This window comes from Pelobates fuscus, chromosome 3, assembly GCF_036172605.1.
Source record: "Pelobates fuscus isolate aPelFus1 chromosome 3, aPelFus1.pri, whole genome shotgun sequence".
NCBI classification, from domain to species: Eukaryota; Metazoa; Chordata; class Amphibia; order Anura; family Pelobatidae; genus Pelobates; species Pelobates fuscus.
Window position 1 is genome coordinate 78,740,160 of NC_086319.1, and position 13,160 is coordinate 78,753,319.

Below are 13,160 nucleotides of genomic sequence, written 5' to 3' on the forward strand. Positions count from 1 at the left end.
TATGCACAAAGCGTTGTACGATCAGATTACACACATGTGCCAACTTGCCCAACTTCAATGCCAAGAAAAAAATTTGTTCCGTTGTCACAAACCACTTTGCCGATATCCAGTTGCTGCGGAGTCAGCCACTGATCCACCTGTGCGTTCAGGGCGGACAGGAGTGCTTTTCCAGTGTGACTCTCTGCTTTCAAGCAAGTCAAACCCAAGACGGCGTGACACTGCCGTATCCGGGATGTGGAATAGTACCTGGGGAGCTGGGGGGGGTGCCGTTGATGTGGAGCAAGACGCAGCAGCAGAAGAGGACTCAGCCGAGGAGGTTATGGAAGAGGATGGAGTAGGAGGAGTAGAGGAGGTGGCAGCAGGCCTGCCTGCAAGTCGTGGCGGTGTCACCAACTCCTCTACAGAGCCACGCATTCCATGCTTGGCAGCCCTCAGCAGGTTTTCCCAATGCGCAGTGTAGGTGATATACCTGCCCTGACCATGCTTTGCAGACCAGGTATCAGTGGTCAGATGGACCCTTGCCCCAACACTGTGACACTAGCTCCTTGCGACGACCTCCCCCTGCTTCCAACTCGTCTCCTCCTCCTCCTCTCTGTCTCCCCATCTGAACTTTCGCCCTGTTCTTCTTCTTGCCGAGTGGGCACCCACGTGACATCCATGGACGCATCGTCATCATCAACCGCTTCACTTGTATCTGACAACTCAGCAAAGGAAGCAGCAGCTGGTACAACACCATCATCATCACACCGTACGTCCATGTGTGTAATGCTGCCTGCCTGAGAAATATCCCTGTCATCTACATCCTCTGGCAATAATGGTTGCGCATCACTCATTTCTTCAAACGGATGTGTAAATAACTCCTCTGACATACCAAGTGAAGCGGCTGTGGTGCTAGTGTTGGTGGTGGCGGCAGGCGGGTGAGTGGTATCTTGAGAGGTGCCCGAAGCTAAGCTGGAGGAGGATGATGCGTCAAGGTTCCGAGCGGAAGCTGTAGAAGATTGGGTGTCCTGTTTTAGCCAGTCAACTATGTCCTCAGAACTTTTCAAGTTCAGGGTACGTGGCCTCTTAAAACTGGGCATTATTCTAGGGCAAAAGGGAATCACAGCACCACGACCACGATGGCCCCTGCGGTGTGGCCTGCCTCTGCCTGTCATTTTTGGGGGGGATTAGTGGTACTATGCGTGCAAGCTACTGTGACACCAGATATGAGTGGCAAAGTGCACTTGCAGAGGTTGGCAGAGTACACGCTGAAGGCCTGACACCCACTTAAGGACACTGACTGCTATTAGCTTACAGTGAAAAACTTTTTTTCTTTTTAAAGGCACGCTATAGTGACACCAGATATGAGTGGCAAAGTGCTCTTGCAGAGGTTGGCAGAGTACACGCTGAAGGCCTGACACCCGCTTTAAGGACACTGACTGCTATTAGCTTACAGTGAAAAACTTTTTTCTTTTTAAAGGCAAGCTATTCTGACACCAGATATGAGTGGCAAAGTGCACTTGCAGAGGTTTGCAGAGTACACGCTGAAGGCCTGACACCCGCTTTAAGGACACTGACTGCTATTAGCTTACAGTGAAAAACGTTTTTTCTTTTTAATAGCACGCTATAGTGACACCAGATATGAGTGGCAAAGTGCACTTGCAGAGGTTGGCAGAGTACACGCTGAAGGCCTGACACCTAGACGCTTGCAGACAACTAACTGCTATTCAATCTATTACAGTGAATTTTTTTTTTTGTTTTTAAATGCAAGCTTAAGCTATTGTGACACCAGATATGAGTGGTGGCACTGTGCAAGTGGGCACAGTATGCACTGTGAGCCTGACACAGAAGCTGGCAGGCAGGCAACTGCAATTACATTACACAGAAAAAAAAAAAAGCAGACTGATGTTCTAGCCCTAAAAAGGGCTTTTTGGGGTGCTGTCCTTACAGCAGAGATCAGATGAGTCCTTCAGGACTGTAGTGGACACTGAATACCCTAGCCTAGCTATCAATTTCCCTATCAAATGAGCAGAAGCTACACTTTCCCTCCTCTATCTAAGAATGCAGCTTCAGAATTAATCTAAAATGGATGCTGTACAGGAGGTGGGAGGGTCTGGAAGGGAGGATCTGCTGCTAATTTGCTGGAATGTGTCTGCTGACCGTGAGGCACAGGGTCAAAGTTTACTCAATGATGACGAATAGGGGGCGGATCGAACCGCGCATGTGTTCGCCCGCCGTGGCGAACGCGAACACGCTATGTTCGCCAGGAACTATTCGCCGGCGAACAGTTCGGTACATCACTATTGACCACCTATGGTCTAAAATGTGAAAATCTTTTGAATTCCAGATAATAGGAATTTATGAAACTAAAATGTAACTTAGAACAAAAATCATGTGTCTTATTTATAAGGATTGATTTTATAAATACATTTATTGTAGTTTAAAGCCTCTTTGCAGTGGAGCTCCAGTGTAAATTCAGAAACACCAATGGTTCCTAAAAAAGAAAGACACATTAGAATAGAAAAGAGGGAATTTGGAACCAAAATAGGGACTATACCTACTAAATTGGGACACTCGGAAAGTGTGTATCTAGGATTCCAGGTACAGTGAGATACACTTATAGTAGGATGAATCCGATATGCAAAAATCATAGGCTCTCTCCGTATGGGTAAGCTATTAGAGTTTTTTTGTGTCCATTCTCACTATACTCTTTCACCTTGTCTAGGACTTTAGAACAGCTTAGTAGCCAGCTAAGTCCCCAAAAAGCTTTTGAAGTACATGTGAAGAAGATGTTTACAGAAAATTGGCCTTGTCATTAGAAAATGTTTATGAGTTGATCCTGTGTGTTTCAAGAAAAATGAATCATTTTTTTATTGCATTAACTTATTCTGAATTAGGCAACATTAAGGGGTAGCTAGACAAGGGGTGAAAACAAAAATATTACCGACTATAAATCAGTTATTCCACAGATTTACTACAGGGAACTAGGAAAAGCAGTTGGGTTTTACATGCTGTCACATTACATTTTCTTAACCTAGTTTTGCAATATATGTTTTTAATATTTGTGATAAACATACTTAGTTTGGCAAAAAAAAAAGAAAAAGAAAAATTAAGAGGAGCATTTTTTAAATTCTGCAAACACCATGTAATGCTTAATTTAGCCTTTCCTTTCCTGTACTCAAAATACCACCAGAGGGCTGTAGTGAACTAGAGTTCAAGGTGACACGGAGCTTCACAATGATGCATATAGTACTGACATTAATTTCATGGGATTTGGTTTGGGCCTATTTTTACATTAATGTCTAAAAGGTTACTAACATTGCCCCAGATTCCCCATCCTCTGTCATTAAAATAACCTATATAGGTTTCAACTAACTTATTATAGCTTCTGCGCATCTACCAAAAACATGAATCTATATTTTACATATTGACTATTCTCCTCAAGGGTTTTAATACACATAGCAAGCATGCTTGGTCATAAACAGATCGTATATAGAGGGACATATTTACTAAGCTGCAAATCAGCGAGCAAAATATTAACTAGGCATTGTTGCAACCCGGTAAAATATCATCTCACAGTTTAGTGGATAGGCCCTATGGGTCTCATTATTACCCAAACCAGGGCTTTTATAACAACTAATAAACTTAAACTGCATGTAACTGAATAACATCTCATCAACTGAAAATGCAATTAAAAATCTCTGTTTATTTGCATATTGTAGAATCTACCCCCCATCCGATGTTTTACATCCACTTGCAAAGTCATTGGCTAGGCCCTTCATATATAAACGTATGCAGTATGCACACACAGTTACATATTCTCAGGCATACACGAACACACAGGCTGTCACACTCATGCAAAGTAATGCACAGGTGTACCATGCAAAGATACTTACTCCAAGGCACACACATGAAACTCACAGGAATTCATGAAACATACATAAACATGCACAGGTGTACGTAATCTCAGACACATACACACATGTACCTATGTTTGTATGCATCTGAACACTTGCAGAGACGTGCATATTCCCAGGCACACACATAAATGCATACTTCCAAACACAAGCATGCAAATGCATACTCCCAGACACATACAGATACACACGCACCGTCACAGATAGATACATGACTAGACAGGCTCAATGATTCGCATTCCTAGACATACACACACAAAATATATAAACCCCAGGTAAAACTCGCTACTTTGATGAGCTACCTCATCAGCACAATGAGATTTGCTAATTTTTCTTTATTGATAGACTTGTTTTTATAAGTTTTAAATACTGAAACTCAAAAAAAAAAAAAAAAAAGAGAGATAGTTTATACACAAAAATAGCTTAAAGCGACACTCCAAGAGCCATAACAACTGCAGTGTGCTGTAGTGGTTGTGGTGCCAGCAGTTTCCTGGCACCTCTTCGACATGTTAGAACAGTTGGACTTCCTGCCTTCCGCTAGGCCCCATCTCCTCTCAGCCTCAGGAAGAGCTTTCTGTTATCTTTCCTGACATAGTCCAACAGTGCAGGGGCAGCTCATTGGCTGAGATGGTCAGCTAATTGCTTTCAAACAGTGAGTTAAGCACTGCTGCAGCAGAGGCAAGGAGCGCGTGTCTGCGAAACCCAAGGAAAGTAGTCGAACCATTCTAAAATGGTCCTGGCACCATATCCACTAAAACGCTTTGGAGTGTTCCTTTAATAGTTTATGGATTTTAGTATAGAAATGTCTGTATTTTGTTTTACTACTTAATACTTATGTTTAAACACCATTTTTATGTAACACAAACAGCAATGGCCAAGCTTCACACTTTCTTTCTATACATTTTTACAAGTAATTGCTTGTAAACCTGAAGGTCCTGTGTTAAATGCCAATGATGCTATTGTGAATATAATGTTCTCTTATAAGTTATAACCATATATATTTTATTGAAAATTAAAGCCGCTTTTTCATACCTACACCCGGAGTCCTGCTTTTTGGTGGAAAGATCCAGGGAAGTGTCCAGGGGAACTCCCCCAGCCCCCCATACAATCAGGGGAGGCACCATATATGCCTGAACTGTCCAAGATCCTGTGAGTGCATTTCATATTGCGCAATGTTATTTTTGTTAAACTTTATTACACTATATTCGTTTTGTATTTATCTCAATTTAGGCAACCAGCCGGTTCCCTCGTTGTGTTTTGTATATAAAGTTATAACCATGCCCTGAAATGGAGTAAAACAGTCATTCATTAAATGCAGCTCTCTCTGCGCTCTGTTGCTTACTGCAGGTAGCAATTAGAGCTGCCTTCACTTGGAGATTGGCACCTTGTCCTCAAGTAACTTCCACGAGCTTGAAGTGAGCTGAATATTTCTATCACGTTTTTTTTCTGCCATACAGCATGTTCCCTGTTCTTCATTACAGCAGGTGAAATGGTGTAGACAGAGAGTTGGCCTCCTCTGAATCTAAATAGAATGACGTAATAATGAGTCTGAACACGGAAACCAAAGCCCCATTTACAAGTGGCAGATTGTGGACTGCACTGATTCTGTGTAGTCCCTGATTTTAATGGAAAATAACAAAAAGGGCTGTTGGGGTTAATTCACTAATGAATGTGGTGAATTGTAAAATTGATTGCAATATTTAGGCCCAAATAGCAGAGATGTAAACATTCTCGCACGCTCAGTTATAACAAGTGTTTAGATATTTAATTCTGACTATATTAAAGGAACACTATAGGGTCAGGAACACCCACATGTATTCCTGACCCTATAGTGTTAAAAACACCCTCTAGCCCCTCTTGCCTCTCCCTTGCCTCTCTAAATATTGTAAAATCATACTTGTATTCAAGTCTACAGCTGCTGGCGTTGCCCCTGTCTGCCTCTGACCTGCCTGCTGTCAATTGACATCATCACAAGTGGTGGTCTGAGCCAATCACAATGCTTCCCCATAGGATTGGCTGAGACTGTCAAGGAGGCAGATCAGGGGCAGGAGCCAGCACAAGTCAAACACAGCCCTGGCTGAGTTTTACACCGCACTGAGTTTTACACCCTCTATATCTGTTCATGCAGCTACCTATTATATGAGGCTAACCGGACTCCACAGGTCAAGGCTACTGGTACTTGGCTGTACCCTGACCAGCCCACCTAAGCTCCAAAACGGCACATTATAAGTGCTGAAAACAGATGCCCTCTAGGGGACAGGTGCCTCTAGGCAGATGTTGTTTCCTGGATGTTGGAAAGCTGTGGGCTGTCTAATATCAATATCTGTTATCAGTGCACACTGTACTTGGTGACAGATGTTCTCAGCCTCTCCCCTTGTTGGCAGCGCTAGGAGCACGCCTGCAAGTGTAATAGTTTATATCAGTGTTCAGCAACCTTTTAGCACCCGCGGCCCAACGAAAAGAGGAGAAATATTACGCGGACCGTCGTCAGCCAGCAATAAAAAGCAATGGTATGTGTGAGGGATGCAATGTGTGTATGACAGATGCAGTTTGTGTGTGTGTTAATGTGTGTATGTGAGGGGTGCAGTTTGTGTGTGTGTGTGTGTGTGTGTGTGTGAGGGGTGCAGTGTGTGTATGGGGGGCAGTGTGTGTGTATAGGTGGGGGACAGTGTGTGTGTGGGTATGGGGGAAGTGTGTGGGTATGGGGGAAGTGTGTGGGTATGGGGGCAGTGTGTGTGTGTATGGGGGGCAGTGTGTATGTAAATGGGGGGCAGTGTGTGTGTGTGTGTGTATTTGGAGCAGTGTGTATGTATAAAGGGCAGTGTGTGTGTATAGGGGAAAAGGATTGTGGGTCTGTGGGGTTGGAGGGTAGATTAATAAATATATATTTATTTATTTATTTATTTTAATGAAAAAAAATTGTAATTTTGATATCTTCCCTCTCTGCTTACCTTTGCCTGGATTTGATTGACATTTCCTGCAATCTCTGGTGGTCCGGTGGGGAAGCCCTGGTGGTCCCAGTGGTGAGAGTGGTAACAGCGGCAATGCTCCGAGCTCATGAGAGGAGAACCCGGTGGAGCTGCATGTTAAAGCTCCCCGGGATCTCTCTTTCTCCATCCCCTGCCGGCTGCAGTATTACACTGCTAGCGGGCCGGAGAGGGAGAGCTCTGATCTCCCCTCCGGTCCTGCAGAGCCAGCTGGGGAGATGGAGGGACGGTTCCCGGTGCTATGAACATAAGATCATAGCAGCAGGGAAATATTTTGCAAGACAGCCACTAAAGAGACTTCCGGGACGACTTTAATCTAAACAACGCTGGATGTCCTCATGCTATACACGAGGACTTCCAGCATCACTGGAATCTCCATAGGAAAGCATTGAATAAAGCTTTCCTATGGGGAAATCCTAATGCGAGCGCAGCTGATATCGATGGGGGGAGGAACGGGGGCGGAGCCTGACCCAGCGCCGAGGGACTGACAGTGAGTGCAGGCTACATACCATAACCTTTACAATCATGCAATCAGGTCACAAGCTCCCAGTGCTTCAGCTTAAAGGGACACAATAGGCAATATAGACCACTTCAGCTTATTGAAGTGGTCTGGGTACAGTGTCCCTATTGCACTTAGTGCTGCAATGTTAAACATTGCAGTTTTAGAGAAACAAACAGCAATAAGCCTGCCCTCAGTGATGTCTACCAGACTGCCACGGGAAGCACTTCCTTGATCACAACAGACCTTTGGTCCGGCAACTGATGCTGGACGTCCTCACGCTCTGCATGAGGTCATCCAGCATTGGATTTTTCCCCGTAGGAAAGCATTGATTCAATGCTTTCCTATGTTGAAGTCTAATGCATGTGCATTAGCTCATGCGTGTCACGGAGGTGGAGGCTGAGCTTCTACCCAACACAGAAGGACATTGGAGCTGGGGCAGGGTGAGTAAATTGAGGGTTTTTAACCCTTTATTCACTGACTGGGGAATGCGTGAGAGGGGGGAGAGCCAGAGGGACCTATAGTGGCAGAAATACAGCTTTGTATTCCTGGCACTTATAGTATATTTAATGTTAGGAAAGGAGCGATGGCAATTCCGTATTGGTAGGTGAATTTATGTTGCGTTGCTTACCCATTCAACGTGCTGCTCCGACCTTCCTCAGAGTGTTGCACTTGTCGATTAGGGAGTTCTGCCTCCTGGTTCTCGTCAGCTTTCCCAATCGAATGCGCTGATCGGAACATGAATGCTATGAAGCATACTGATAGAGAGATGCTGCCCACTCGCAGCACCTAGGGATGTGCATGGGGAAAATTTTCGGTTCGGGATTTCGGCACTTCGGTTTGGCACTTCGGAACTTCGGCACTTCAACACTTCGGAAATTCGGCAACTTCAGCACTTCAGAATTTCGGAACTTTTGGCATTTTGGCACTTCGGGACTTCTCTTGCAGCTGCTTAGTAGATAACTCCCTAATTCCCACGGTATTAGGGAATTATCTACCAAAAGGCTGAAAGACCTTAATTGGTCTTTCAGCCACATTTACTAATACAAAGTAAAAATTACTTAGTATTAGTAAATTTTGCCCCTACTCGCTATACCGCGAGTAGGGGCATGTCTATTAAACAGTGAGCAGTGGCTGCTCACTGTTGAAAACAAAAAAACAAAAAGAAAAACATATAAAAAAAACATATAAAAATACTTATTAAGCCTTGCCCCGCCCTGCAATTAGACTCAGAGCACTCTGGTTGATTTAAGACATCCAATCAGAGTGCTCTGACAGGTAAATGAAGGGACTGACGGGAAAGTCTCTACATTTACCTGTCACAGCACTCTGATTGGTTAGCTTGAAATCCAGCCAATCAGAGTACTCTGTGTCATTTTACACAGCATGGGAAAGTTCTTTGGCTGGGAAAGTTCTTTGGCTGTGTAATTTGACTCATAACTCTCTGATTGGTTACTTTCAATCCACCAATCAGTGTTGTTATGAGTCAAATTACACAGTGTGGGAAAATTCCAAAGAACTTTCCCACGCTGTGTAAAATGACACAGAGTACTCTGATTGGCTGGATTTCAAGCTAACCAATTAGAGTGCTGTGACGGAGCCCTCCATGGGTAAAGAAGGATTATTTTTTTTGTGCTAGGGTTTTTTATTTTTCAAAGTGCGTTGGTTATTATGGATTTTTGTTTGGCCTTTTATGGGGCTGAAAAAAGAAGATTTTAGAAGAAAGAAGACATCAAATGGTAAATTGTTTTTTCTTTTTACAGGTATCTAGTTTATGGTCCCCCCCTCATTATTTTTAGGGTGAGGGGGGGCTGACTAGGGGTTTGGGGACCCCTAGTCACCTTGGGGGGGTTACATTTTTATTTAGGGCCCCCACCCACCGCTCAGAGGTGGGGGCCGGGGGGAGGACAATAGGTCCCCCTTATTCTAATTTAGGGCCCCCACCCGCCGCTCAGGGGTGGGGACCAGGGGGGAGGACTATAGGCCCCCCTTATTTTACTTTAGGGCCCCCACCCTCCGCTCAGGGGTGGGGGCCAGGGGAGAGGACAATAGGTCCCCCCTTATTCTAATTTAGGGCCCCCACCCACCTACAGGCTGCTCACTGTTTAATAGACATGCCCCTACTTGCGGTATATCGAGTAGGGGCATAATTTACTAATACTAAGTAATTTTTACTTAGTATTAGTAAATTTGTCTGAAAGACCAATTTAGGTCTTTCAGCTTTTTAGTAGATAGCTCCCTAATACCATGGGAATTAGGGAGTTATCTATTTATTAATTCCTGTCATTCCATTGACTGGCTAAGTAACTTACATTTTTCATGAATCTATGTTGCTTGATTGTTGTAAGTGTTGCAAATGCTTACAGCTGAATCCTGGCTATGTTTGTATACTTTTTTATTTAAACTTGTATACAGTGTAACATTCTTCATTCTTCCACTGGGTATATTAGTACTTGGGCAATACAGGGAGTGCAGAATTATTAGGCAAGTTGTATTTTTGAGGATTAATTTTATTATTGAACAACAACCATGTTCTCAATGAACCCAAAAAACTCATTAATATCAAAGCTGAATATTTTTGGAAGTAGTTTTTAGTTTGTTTTTAGTTATAGCTATTTTAGGGGGATATCTGTGTGTGCAGGTGACTATTACTGTGCATAATTATTAGGTAACTTAACAAAAAACAAATATATACCCATTTCAATTATTTATTTTTACCAGTGAAACCAATATAACATCTCAACATTCACAAATATACATTTCTGACATTCAAAAACATAACAAAAACAAATCAGTGACCAATATAGCCACCTTTCTTTGCAAGGACACTCAAAAGCCTGCCATCCATGGATTCTGTCAGTGTTTTGATCTGTTCACCATCAACATTGCGTGCAGCAGCAACCACAGCCTCCCAGACACTGTTCAGAGAGGTGTACTGTTTTCCCTCCTTGTAAATCTCACATTTGATGATGGACCACAGGTTCTCAATGGGGTTCAGATCAGGTGAACAAGGAGGCCATGTCATTAGATGTTCTTCTTTTATACCCTTTCTTGACAGCCACGCTGTGGAGTACTTGGACGCGTGTGATGGAGCATTGTCCTGCATGAAAATCATGTTTTTCTTGAAGGATGCAGACTTCTTCCTGTACCACTGCTTGAAGAAGGTGTCTTCCAGAAACTGGCAGTAGGACTGGGAGTTGAGCTTGACTCCATCCTCAACCCGAAAAGGCCCCACAAGCTCATCTTTGATGATACCAGCACAAACCAGTACTCCACCTCCACCTTGCTGGCGTCTGAGTCGGACTGGAGCTCTCTGCCCTTTACCAATCCATCCATCTGGCCCATCAAGACTCACTCTCATTTCATCAGTCCATAAAACCTTAGAAAAATCAGTCTTGAGATATTTCTTGGCCCAGTCTTGACGTTTCAGCTTGTGTGTCTTGTTCAGTGGTGGTCGTCTTTCAGCCTTTCTTACCTTGGCCATGTCTCTGAGTATTACACACCTTGTGCTTTTGGGCACTCCAGTGATGTTGCAGCTCTGAAATATGGCCAAATTGGTGGCAAGTGGCATCTTGGCAGCTGCACGCTTGACTTTTCTCAGTTCATGGGCAGTTATTTTGCGCCTTGGTTTCTCCACACGCTTCTTGCGACCCTGTTGACTATTTTGAATGAAACGCTTGATTGTTCGATGATCACGCTTCAGAAGCTTTGCAATTTTAAGAGTGCTGCATCCCTCTGCAAGAAATCTCACTATTTTTGACTTTTCTGAGCCTGTCAAGTCCTTCTTTTGACCCATTTTGCCAAAGGAAAGGAATTTGCCTAATAATTATGCACACCTGATATAGGGTGTTGATGTCATTAGACCACACCCCTTCTCATTACAGAGATGCGCATCACCTAATATGCTTAATTGGTAGTAGGCTTTCGAGCCTATACAGCTTGGAGTAAGACAACATGCATAAAGAGGATGATGTGGTCAAAATACTAATTTGCCTAATAATTCTGCACTCCCTGTACTGTGCTTCGGAACTTCGGCACTTCGACACTTCGGAAATTCGGCAACTTTGGAACTTCGGCATATCGGAACTTCAACACTTTGGAAATTCAGCAATTTTGGAACTTCGGCAATTCGGCAATTCAGCTATTTGGACATTCGGATGTATCCGAATGCCCGAATTGCCCGAAATTCGTCCGAATTACCATTCGGAACAAAACGAATTACACATGTCTAGCAGCACCCCTCTATTTATACTGATATGATGCCTAGGGTCATTTCCTATACTGGCAGTACCATGCCATCACTGCGGCCTGTTCTCTCACTCTTTTGGGTCGCAGGGGTGACATGCACCAATCAGTGTCCACCATAGGTTTTAAATTAAGTTTTAGTTCCATTTGTAATTTACCTGTTGTGGTTTTCTCTTGGTTCCTCGTAAAGTGCGTTATTGTTCCCTGATTTTCTGGTTCTTCGATTTTGGCTTGTTTACTGACTCCTCTGACTTCTGTAATCCTGACCTGGCTAGTTATATTGTATTTCCATATTTATTTTATCCTGATCTTGATTAGTTGTACATTTTGTTTTCTCTCTTTTTTTTTACATTAATGGGACACTATAGTCACCAAACAACTTTAGCTTGATGAAGAAGTGTTGGTGTGTAGATCATGCCCCTGCAGTCTCAATCCTCTGTCATTTCGGAGATAAATTACTGTGTTTATGTAGCCTTGGTCACAACTCCCTGCAAGTAACATGCACAGTCTTTCTTAACACTTCCTGTAAAGTGAGATCTAATGTTTATACTTCCTTTATTGTAAATTCTGCTTATCTAGGTTTTCTGATCTCCTGCACTGTTAAAAGCTTTCTAGGTCTTACAGGAGCCTCCTGCATGTGATTAAAGTTCAACTTACAGAGCAGGTGATAAATATTTATAAAGTAAGTTAACATCTGATTGAAAATTAAACCTTTTTTTATGTAGGTTGTGTCAGTCACAGCCAGATGAGGTGTGACCAGGCCTGCACTGACAGAAACAAAAGTGATTTAACCCCTAAATGGCAGATAATTGAGCAGTGGGACTTCAGAGACATGTTCTATACACCAAAACTGCTTCATTAAAGTCATTTTGGTGATTATAGTGTCCCTTTAACCCCTTAAGGACACATGACATGTGTGACATGTCATGATTCCCTTTTATTCCAGAAGTTTGGTCCTTAAGGGGTTAAACCTGGCTAATCGAAGCTCCGGTAATACGTCCTTTCTGTCTCAATTTCTGACCTATACTTGTAAATTGAGTAGTGTAGCCATGACAATTTAGGCATATGAAAAATGATAAATACAAATGTTAACGTAGACATTGGTCAGATATTAAAATAAAAAAATAACCACTCTTTTTAATCAGTGATATGACTCCTACACATATCATGCCAGGATGGCCACAGCATTCTGATGGATCCCAATTATCTGCTGTAATATTCGTGCAGCCCCATGGAGATAAATAGGCGGAGGAGGGCCTTGACAGTTGTGCTGGGCAAGGCTGTATAGATTGGTGGATATAGAAAGGGGAGGGCTATAGGGCATATATACCCTGGTGTAACAGTGTAACTTCAGCCATTTTAGTTTTGCAGCTGCCCCCTCTTGTTGTTGTGGGGGATGTAGCTGATCAACTTATGAAACAGGAGGAAGAGGCAGTGCACAGCAGGAGACTGAAACCAGGACACACACATACCAGGAGACGTATGCAGGCCAGAAGTAAGTCTGCTGTATTTAGTGTGTGCTCTGCTAACTTC